Genomic DNA, 10323 nt, shown 5'->3' on the forward strand with positions numbered 1-10323 from the left:
TCTTTTTCAATTAGGGCACAGCTGTTGTTTCTCTCCAATTCTGGCTTTCTGTAATTGCTTTGGGTGCCTCAGGCAATTTTTCATTTTGAGCGACTTTTTCCTAAATGCTTTGTTGGTCTGAGTTTGTTTTGCCTTTTTCCTTTTCAAATTGTGTATTCTGATGCAATACAAACAAGGGTTTAGAACGAGGATCCATCAGGAAATTGAAAAACAGAACATATTGGGTTTTCATGATTAGAAATCATAGGCAACATGACCAAGATGAGTTTTTGGGTTTTGGAAAATGACATAGAACCCTTCCACTGAGGGGCAGATATTAATTTCCTCCAAATCGAGAGTGAGTGCGATTTTCAGGTGAATTCAATCAGAATTCCACAGCCAGTCAGCTAGGAGGGGTGGATGAATCCGGGAACAGCTGGTTTCCTTGCAACTAAATCAAGCCCAATATCACAAAGGACTCTTGCATTTCTTTGGCTTTTTCTCTTTTTTCTTTTTTTCATGGTTTGTAATGAATTTTCTGATGTGAGCTTTGGTTTTGAGGCTGCAATATAGAGTTCAGTGCACAGGAGGAATGGTCTTTTTCAAAAAGGGCACAGCTGTTGGCCTGCTTCAATTCTGCCTTGCTGTCATTGTTTTGGGTGCCTCAGCCGATTTGTGGTTTCTTGTGTGGCAATTTCCTAAATGTTTTCTGGGTCTGAGTTGGTTTTCCCTTCTTCCTTCCCAAATTTTGTAATTCTGACGCAACACAAACAAGAGTTTGGACAGAGTAGCCATTATGAAATAAAAAACATTACAATTAGGCATTTGAAGAATATAAATCTACAGGTAACACGACCAAGGTGAGTTTTTGTGTTTTGGAAAATAAAATGGAACACTTTGGCTGAGGTGACAGATATTAATTCCCTCCAAACTGAGTTTCACTACGATTTTCAGGTTAATTCAGTCAGAATTCCACAGGCATCAGCTGGAGGGGTGGATGAATGCGGGAACATTCGGTTTTCTTGAGACTAAATCTAGTCCAATATCATTATGGATTCTTGCATTTTTTTGGCTTTTTTCTCATTTTTCTTATTTATCATGGTTTGTAATGAATTTTCTGATGTGAGCTTTGGTTTTGAGGCTGGCATATTGAGTTCAGGGCACAAGAGGAAGGTTCTTTTTCAATCAGGGCGCAGCTGTTGGCTTGCTCCACTTCTGGCTTGCTGTCATTGTTTTGGGTGCCTCAGCCGATTTGTGGTTTCTTGAGTGCCAATTTCCTAAATGTTTTCTGGGTCTGAGTCGGTTTTGCCTTCTTATTCCCAAATTTTGTATTCTGATGCAATACAAGCATGTTTTGGAGAGTAGCCATTATGAAAGAAAAAAAAAAAAACCACAGCGCATTGACCTTTCAGGATTAGAAATCTACAGGCAACACAACCAAGATGAGTTTCTGTGTTTTGGAAAATGACATAGAACGCTTCTGCTGAGGGGACAGATTCTAATTCCCTCCAAAATGAGTGTGAGTGCGATTTTGAGGTGAATTCAATCAGAATTCCAGAGTCAGTCTGTGGAAGAGGGGGATGAATCTGGAAACAGCCAGTTTCTTTGTGTCTAAATCCAGCCAAATATCACAAAGGACTCTTGCATTCCTTTGGCTTTTTCACATTTCCCTTATTTATCATGGTTTGTAATGAATTTTCTGATGTGAGCTTTGGTTTTGAGGCTGCAATATAGAGTTCAGGGCACCTGAGGAATGGTCTTTTTCAAACAGGACACAGCTGTTGGTGTGCTCCAATTCTGGCTATTGTCTTTGTTTTGGGTGCCTCAGCTGAAATTTGGTTTCTTGAGTTTCACTGCGATTGTCAGGTTCATTCAGTCAGAATTCCACAGGCAGTCAGCTTTAGTGGTGGATGAATCTGGGAACAGCCGGTTTCCTTGCAACTAAATCAAACCCAATATCATTATGGATTCTTGCATTTCTTTGGCTTTTTCACTTTTTTCTTATTTATCATGGTTTGTAATGAATTTTCTGATGTGAGCTTTGGTTTTGAGGCTGCAATATGGAGTTCAGGGCACAAGAGGATGGTTCTTTTTCAATCAGGGCACAGCTGTTGGCTTGCTCCACTTCTGGCTTGCTGTCATTGTTTTGAGTGCCTCAGCCGATTTGTGGTTTCTTGTGTGGCAATTTCCCAAATGTTTTCAGGGTCTGAGTTGGCTTTGCCTTCTTCCTTCCCAAATTTTGTATTCTGATGCAATGCAAAGAAGAGTGTGTAGAGAGTAGCCATTATGAAATAAAAAACAAAACAAATAGGCATTTGAAGCTTAGAAATCTACAGGTAACATGACCAAGGTGAGTTTTTGTGTTTTGGAAAAAAAAATGGAACACTTTGGCTGAGGTGACAGATATTAACTGCCTCCAAACTGAGTTTCACTGTGATTTTCAGGTTAATTCAGTCAGAATTCCACAGGCAGTCAGCTGGAGGGGTGGATGAATCCGGGAACAGCCGGTTGCCTAGCGACTAAATCAAGCCCTATATCATTATGGATTCTTGTATTTCTTTGGCTTTTTTTCTATTTTTCTTATTTATCATGGTTTGTAATGAATTTTCTAATGTGAGCTTTGGTTTTGAGGCTGGCATATTGAGTTCAGGGCACAAGAGGAAGGTTGTTTTTCAATCAGGGCACAGCTGTTGGCTTGCTCCACTTCAGGCTTGCTGTCATTGTTTTGGGTGCCTCAGCTGATTTGCGGTTTCTTGTGTGGCAATTTCCCAAATGTTTTCGGGGTCTGAGTTGGTTTTGCCTTCTTCCTTCCCAAATTTTGTATTCTGATGCAATACAAGCAAGATTTTGGACAGAGTAGCCATTATGAAAGAAAAAAAAAAAAACAGCAAATTGACCTTTAAGGATTAGAAATCCATAGGCAACACAACCAAGATGAGATTCTGTGTTTTGGAAAATGACATGGAATGCTTCTGCTGAGGTGACAGATTCTAATTCCCTCCAAATGGAGTGTGAGTGCGATTTTGAGGTGAATTCAATCAGAATTCCAAAGTCAGTCTGTGGAAAGGGGGGATGAATCTGGAAACAGCCAGTTTCTTTGTGTCTAAATCCTGCCAAATACGACAAAGGACTCTTGCATTTCTTTGGCTTTTTTCTCTTTTTTCTTATTTATCATGGTTTGTAATGAATTTTCTGATGTGAGCTTTGGTTTTGAGGCTGGCATATTGAGTTCAGGGCACAAGAGGAAGGTTCTTTTTCAATCAGGGCACAGCTGTTGGCTTGCTCCACTTCTGGCTTGCTGTCATTGTTTTGGGTGCCTCAGCCGATTTGTGGTTTCTTGAGTGGCAATTTCCTAAATGTTTTCTGGGTCTGAGTCGGTTTTGCCTTCTTTTTCCCAAATTTTGTATTCTGATGCAATACAAGCAAGATTTTGGAGAGTAGCCATTAGGAAAGAAAAAAAAAAAAAACACTGCGAATTGCCCTTTCAGGATTAGAAATCTACAGGCAACACGACCAAGATGAGTTTCTGTGTTTTGGAAAATGACATGTAACCCTTCTGCTGAGGGGACAGATTCTAATTCCCTCCAAAATGAGTGTGAGTGTGATTTTGAGGTGAATTCAATCAGAATTCCAGAGTCAGTCTGTGGAAGGGGGGGATGAATCTGGAAACAGCCAGTTTCTTTGTGTCTAAATCCAGCCAAATATCAAAAAGGACTCTTGCATTTCTTTGACTTTTTCACATTTCCCTTATTTATCATGGTTTGTAATGAATTTTCTGATGTGAGCTTTGGTTTTGAGGCTGGCATATTGAGTTCAGGGCACAAGAGGAAGGTTCTTTTTCAATCAGGGCATAGCTGTTGGTGTGCTCCAATTCTGGCTTGCTGTCATTGTTTTGGGTGCCTCAGCTGATTTGTGGTTTCTTGAGTGGCAATTTCCTAAATGTTTTCGTGGTCTGAGTTGGTTTTGCCTTCTTATTCCCAAATTTTGTTTTCTGATGCAATACAAGCAAGCTTTTGGACAGAGTAGCCATTATGAAAGAAAAAAAAAAAAAACACAGCAAATTGACCTTTCAGGATTAGAAATCCATAGGCAACACAACCAACGTGAGATTCTGTGTTTTGGAAAATGACAGGGAACGCTTCTGCTGAGGTGACAGATTCTAATTCCCTCCAAATGGAGTGTGAGAGCGATTTTGAGGTGAATTCAATGAGAATTCCAAAGTCAGTCTGTGGAAGGGGGGGATGAATCTGGAAACAGCCAGTTTCTTTGTGTCTAAATCCAGTCAAAAATCACAAAGGACTCTTGCATTTCTTTGGCTTTTTTCTCTTTTTTCTTATTTATCATGGTTTGTAATGAATTTTCTGATGTGAGCTTTGGTTTTGAGGCTGGCATATTGAGTTCAGGGCACAAGAGGAAGGTTCTTTTTCAATCAGGGCGCAGCTGTTGGCTTGCTCCAATTCTGGCTTGCTGTCATTGTTTTGGGTGCCTCAGCCGATTTGTGGTTTCTTGAGTGGCAATTTCCTAAATGTTTTCTGGGTCTGAGTCGGTTTTGCCTTCTTATTCCCAAATTTTGTATTCTGATGCAATACAAGCAAGATTTTGGAGAGTAGCCATTATGAAAGAAAAAAAAAAAAAAACACAGCGCATTGACCTTTCAGGATTAGAAATCTACAGGCAACACGACCAAGATGAGTTTCTGTGTTTTGGAAAATGACATGGAACGCTTCTGCTGAGGGGACAGATTCTAATTCCCTCCAAATGGAGTGTGAGTGCGATTTTGAGGTGAATTCAATCAGAATTCCAAAGTCAGTCTGTGGAAGGGGGGGATGAATCTGGAAACCGCCAGTTTCTTTGTATCTACATCCAGCCAAATATCAAAAAGGACTCTTGCATTTCTTTGGCTTTTTCACATTTCCCTTATTTATCATGGTTTGTAATGAATTTTCTGATGTGAGCTTTGGTTTTGAGGCTGGAATATGGAGTTCAGGGCACCGGAGGAATGGTCTTTTTCAAACAGGGCACAGCTGTTGGTGTGCTCCAATTCTGGCTATTGTCTTTGTTTTGGGTGCCTCAGCTGAAATTTGGTTTCTTGAGTTTCACTGGGATTGTCAGGTTAATTCAGTCAGAATTCCACAGGCAGTCAGCTTTAGTGGTGGATGAATCTGGGAACAGCCGGTTTCCTTGCAACTAAATCAAACCCAATATCATTATGGATTCTTGCATTTCTTTGGATTTTTCTCTTTTTTCTTATTTATCATGGTTTGTAATGAATTTTCTGATGTGAGCTTTGGTTTTGAGGCTGCAATATGGAGTTCAGGGCACAAGAGGATGGTTCTTTTTCAATCAGGGCACAGCTGTTGGCTTGCTCCACTTCTGGCTTGCTGTCATTGTTTTGGGTGCCTCAGCCGATTTGTGGTTTCTTGTGTGGCAATTTCCCAAATGTTTTCGGGGTCTGAGTTGGCTTTGCCTTCTTCCTTCCCAAATTTTGTATTCTGATGCAATGCAAAGAAGAGTTTGTACAGAATACCTATTATGAAATAAAAAACACAACAAATAGGCGTTTGAAGCTTAGAAATCTACAGGTAACATGACCAAGGTGAGTTTTTGTGTTTATGAAAATAAAATGGAACACTTTGGCTGAGGTGACAGATATTAATTGCCTCCAAACTGAGTTTCACTGTGATTTTCAGGTTAATTCAGTCAGAATTCCACAGGCAGTCAGCTGGAGGGGTGGATGAATCCGGGAACAGCCAGTTGCCTAGCGACTAAATCAAGCCCTATATCATTATGGATTCTTGCATTTCTTTGGCTTTTTTTCTATTTTTCTTATTTATCATGGTTTGTAATGAATTTTCTGATGTGAGCTTTTGTTTTGAGGCTGGCATATTGACTTCAGGGCACAAGAGGAAGGTTCTTTTTCAATCAGGGCACAGCTGTTGGCTTGCTCCACTTCTGGCTTGCTATCATTGTTTTGGGTGCCTCAGCTGATTTGTGGTTTCTTGAGTGCCAATTTCCTAAATGTTTTCGGGGTCTGAGTTGGTTTTGCCTTCTTCCTTCCCAAATTTTGTATTCTGATGCAATACAAGCAAGATTTTGGACAGAGTAGCCATTATGAAAGAAAAAAAAAAAACACAGCAAATTGACCTTTCAGGATTAGAAATCCATAGGCAACACAACCAAGATGAGATTCTGTGTTTTGGAAAATGACATGGAACGCTTCTGCTGAGGGGACAGATTCTAATTCCCTCCAAATGGAGTGTGAGAGCGATTTTGAGGTGAATTCAATCAGAATTACAAAGTCAATCTGTGGAAGGGGGGGATGAATCTGGAAAAAGCCAGTTTCTTTGTGTCTAAATCCTGCCAAGTATCACAAAGGACTCTTGCATTTCTTTGGCTTTTTCATATTTCCCTTATTTATCATGGTTTGTAATGAATTTTCTGATGTGAGCTTTGGTTTTCAGGCTGGCATATTGAGTTCAGGGCACAAGAGGATGGTTCTTTTTCATTCAGGGCACAGCTGTTGGCTTGCTCCAATTCTGGCTTGCTGTCATTGTTTTGGGTGCCTCAGCTGAAATTTGGTTTCTTGAGTTTCACTGGGATTGTCAGGTTAATTCAGTAAGAATTCCACAGGCAGTCAGCTTTAGTGGTGGATGAATCTGGGAACAGCCGGTTTCCTTGCAACTAAATCAAACCCAATATCATTATGGATTCTTGCATTTCTTTGGATTTTTCTCTTTTTTCTTATTTATCATGGTTTGTAATGAATTTTCTGATGTGAGCTTTGGTTTTGAGGCTGCAATATGGAGTTCAGGGCACAAGAGGATGGTTCTTTTTCAATCAGGGCACAGCTGTTGGCTTGCTCCACTTCTGGCTTGCTGTCATTGTTTTGAGTGCCTCAGCCGATTTGTGGTTTCTTGTGTGGCAATTTCCCAAATGTTTTCAGGGTCTGAGTTGGCTTTGCCTTCTTCCTTCCCAAATTTTGTATTCTGATGCAATGCAAAGAAGAGTTTGTACAGAATACCTATTATGAAATAAAAAACACAACAAATAGGCGTTTGAAGCTTAGAAATCTACAGGTAACATGACCAAGGTGAGTTTTTGTGTTTATGAAAATAAAATGGAACACTTTGGCTGAGGTGACAGATATTAATTGCCTCCAAACTGAGTTTCACTGTGATTTTCAGGTTAATTCAGTCAGAATTCCACAGGCAGACAGCTGGAGGGGTGGATGAATCCGGGAACAGCCGGTTTCCTAGCGACTAAATCAAGCCCTATATCATTATGGATTCTTGCATTTTTTTGGCTTTTTTCTCTTTTTTCTTATTTATCATGGTTTGTAATGAATTTTCTGATGTGAGCTTTGGTTTTGAGGCTGGCATATTGAGTTCAGGGCACAAGAGGAAGGTTCTTTTTCAATCAGGGCACAGCTGTTGGCTTGCTCCACTTCTGGCTTGCTGTCATTGTTTTGGGTGCCTCAGCTGATTTGTGGTTTCTTGTGTGGCAATTTCCTAAATGTTTTCGGGGTCTGAGTTGGTTTTGCCTTCTTCATTCCCAAATTTTGTATTCTGATGCAATACACGCAAGCTTTTGGACAGTGTAGCCATTATGAAAGAAAAAAAAAAAACACAGCAAATTGACCTTTCAGGATTTGAAATCCATAGGCAACACAACGAAGGTGAGATTCTGTGTTTTGGAAAATGACATGGAACGCTTCTGCTGAGGGGACAGATTCTAATTCCCTCCAAATGGAGTGTGAGAGTGATTTTGAGGTGAATTCAATCAGAATTCCAAAGTCAGTCTGTGGAAGGGGGTGATGAATCTGGAAACCGCCAGTTTCTTTGTGTCTAAATCCTGCCAAATATCACAAAGGACTCTTGCATTTCTTTGGCTTTTTCACATTTCCCTTATTTATCATGCTTTGTAATGAATATTCTGATGTGAGCTTTGGTTTTGAGGCTGCAATATAGAGTTCAGGGCACCGGAGGAATGGTCTTTTTCAAACAGGGCACAGCTGTTGGTGTGCTCCAATTCTGGCTATTGTCTTTGTTTTGGGTGCCTCAGCTGAAATTTGGTTTCTTGAGTTTCACTGGGATTGTCAGGTCAATTCAGTCAGAATTCCACAGGCAGTCAGCTTTAGTGGTGGATGAATCTGGGAACTGCCGGTTTCCTTGCAACTAAAAAAAACCCAATATCATTATGGATTCTTGCATTTCTTTGGCTTTTTCTCTTTTTTCTTATTTATCATGGTTTGTAATGAATTTTCTGATGTGAGCTTTGGTTTTGAGGCTGGCATATTGACTTCAGGGCACAAGAGGAAGGTTCTTTTTCAATCAGGGCACAGCTGTTGGCTTGCTCCACTTCTGGCTTGCTGTCATTGTTTTGGGTGCCTCAGCTGATTTGCGGTTTCTTGTGTGGCAATTTCCTAAATGTTTTCGGGGTCTGAGTTGGTTTTGCCTTCTTCCTTCCCAAATTTTGTATTCTGATGCAATACAAGCAAGATTTTGGACAGAGTAGCCATTATGAAAGAAAAAAAAAAAACACAGCAAATTGACCTTTCAGGATTAGAAATCCATAGGCAACACAACCAAGATGAGATTCTGTGTTTTGGAAAATGACAGGGAACGCTTCTGCTGAGGGGACAGATTCTAATTCCCTCCAAATGGAGTGTGAGAGCGTTTGAGGTGAATTCAATCAGAATTCCAAAGTCAGTCTGTGGAAGGGGGGGGGATGAATTGGAAAAAGCCAGTTTCTTTGTGTCTAAATCCTGCCAAATATCACAAAGGACTCTTGGATTTCTTTGGCTTTTTCACATTTCCCTTATTTATCATGGTTTGTAATGGATTTTCTGATGTGAGCTTTGGTTTTGAGTCTGGCATATTGAGTTCAGGGCACAAGAGGAAGGTTCTTTTTCAATCAGGGCACAGCTGTTGGCTTGCTCCACTTCTGGCTTGCTGTCATTGTTTTGGGTGCCTCAGCTGATTTGCGGGTTCTTGTGTGGCAATTTCCTAAATGTTTTCGGGGTCTGAGTTGGTTTTGCCTTCTTCCTTCCCAAATTTTGTATTCTGATGCAATACAAGCAAGCTTTTGGACAGTGTAGCCATTATGAAAGAAAAAAAAAAAAACACAGCAAATTGACCTTTCAGGATTAGAAATCCATAGGCAACACAACCAAGGTGAGATTCTGTGTTTTGGAAAATGACATGGAATGCTTCTGCTGAGGGGACAGATTCTAATTCCCTCCAAATGGAGTGTGAGAGCGATTTTGAGGTGAATTCAATCAGAATTCCAAAGTCAGTCTGTGGAAGGGGGGATGAATCTGGAAACCGCCAGTTTCTTTGTGTCTAAATCCTGCCAAATATCACAAAGGACTCTTGCATTTCTTTGGCTTTTTCACATTTCCCTTATTTATCATGCTTTGTAATGAATATTCTGATGTGAGCTTTGGTTTTGAGGCTGCAATATAGAGTTCAGGGCACCGGAGGAATGGTCTTTTTCAATCAGGGCACAGCTGTTGGCTTGCTCCACTTCTGGCTTGCTGTCATTGTTTTGGGTGCCTCAGCCGATTTGTGGTTTCTTGAGTGGCAATTTCCTAAATGTTTTCTGGGTCTGAGTCGGTTTTGCCTTCTTATTCCCAAATTTTGTATTCTGATGCAATACAAGCAAGATTTTGGAGAGTAGCCATTATGAAAGAAAAAAAAAAAAAAAACCACAGCGCATTGCCCTTTCAGGATTAGAAATCTACAGGCAACACGACCAAGATGAGTTTCTGTGTTTTGGAAAATGACATGGAACGCTTTTACTGAGGGGACATATTCTTATTCCCTCCAAAATGAGTGTGAGTACGATTTTGAGGTGAATTCAATCAGAATTCCAGAGTCAGTCTGTGGAAGGGGGGGATGAATCTGGAAACATCAGTTTCTTTGTGTCTAAATCCTGCCAAATATCACAAAGGACTCTTGCATTTCTTTGGCTTTTTCACATTTCCCTTATTTATCATGGTTTGTAATGAATTTTCTGATGTGAGCTTTGGTTCTGAGGCTGTAATATAGAGTTCAGGGCACCGGAGGAATGGTCTTTTTCAAACAGGGCACAGCTGTTGGTGTGCTCCAATTCTGGCTATTGTCTTTGTTTTGGGTGCCTCAGCTGAAATTTGGTTTCTTGAGTTTCACTGCGATTGTCAGGTTAATTCAGTCAGAATTCCACAGGCAGTCAGCTTTAGTGGTGGATAAATCTGGGAACAGCCGGTTTCCTTGCAACTAAAAAAAACTCAATATCATTATGGATTCTTGCATTTCTTTGGCTTTTTCTCTTTTTTCTTATTTATCATGGTTTGTAATGAATTTT

Source organism: Oryctolagus cuniculus, unplaced genomic scaffold, assembly GCF_051225735.1.
Source record: "Oryctolagus cuniculus isolate XC-2025 breed Fujian yellow rabbit unplaced genomic scaffold, ASM5122573v1 ptg000037l, whole genome shotgun sequence".
In the NCBI taxonomy this organism is placed as follows: domain Eukaryota; kingdom Metazoa; phylum Chordata; class Mammalia; order Lagomorpha; family Leporidae; genus Oryctolagus; species Oryctolagus cuniculus.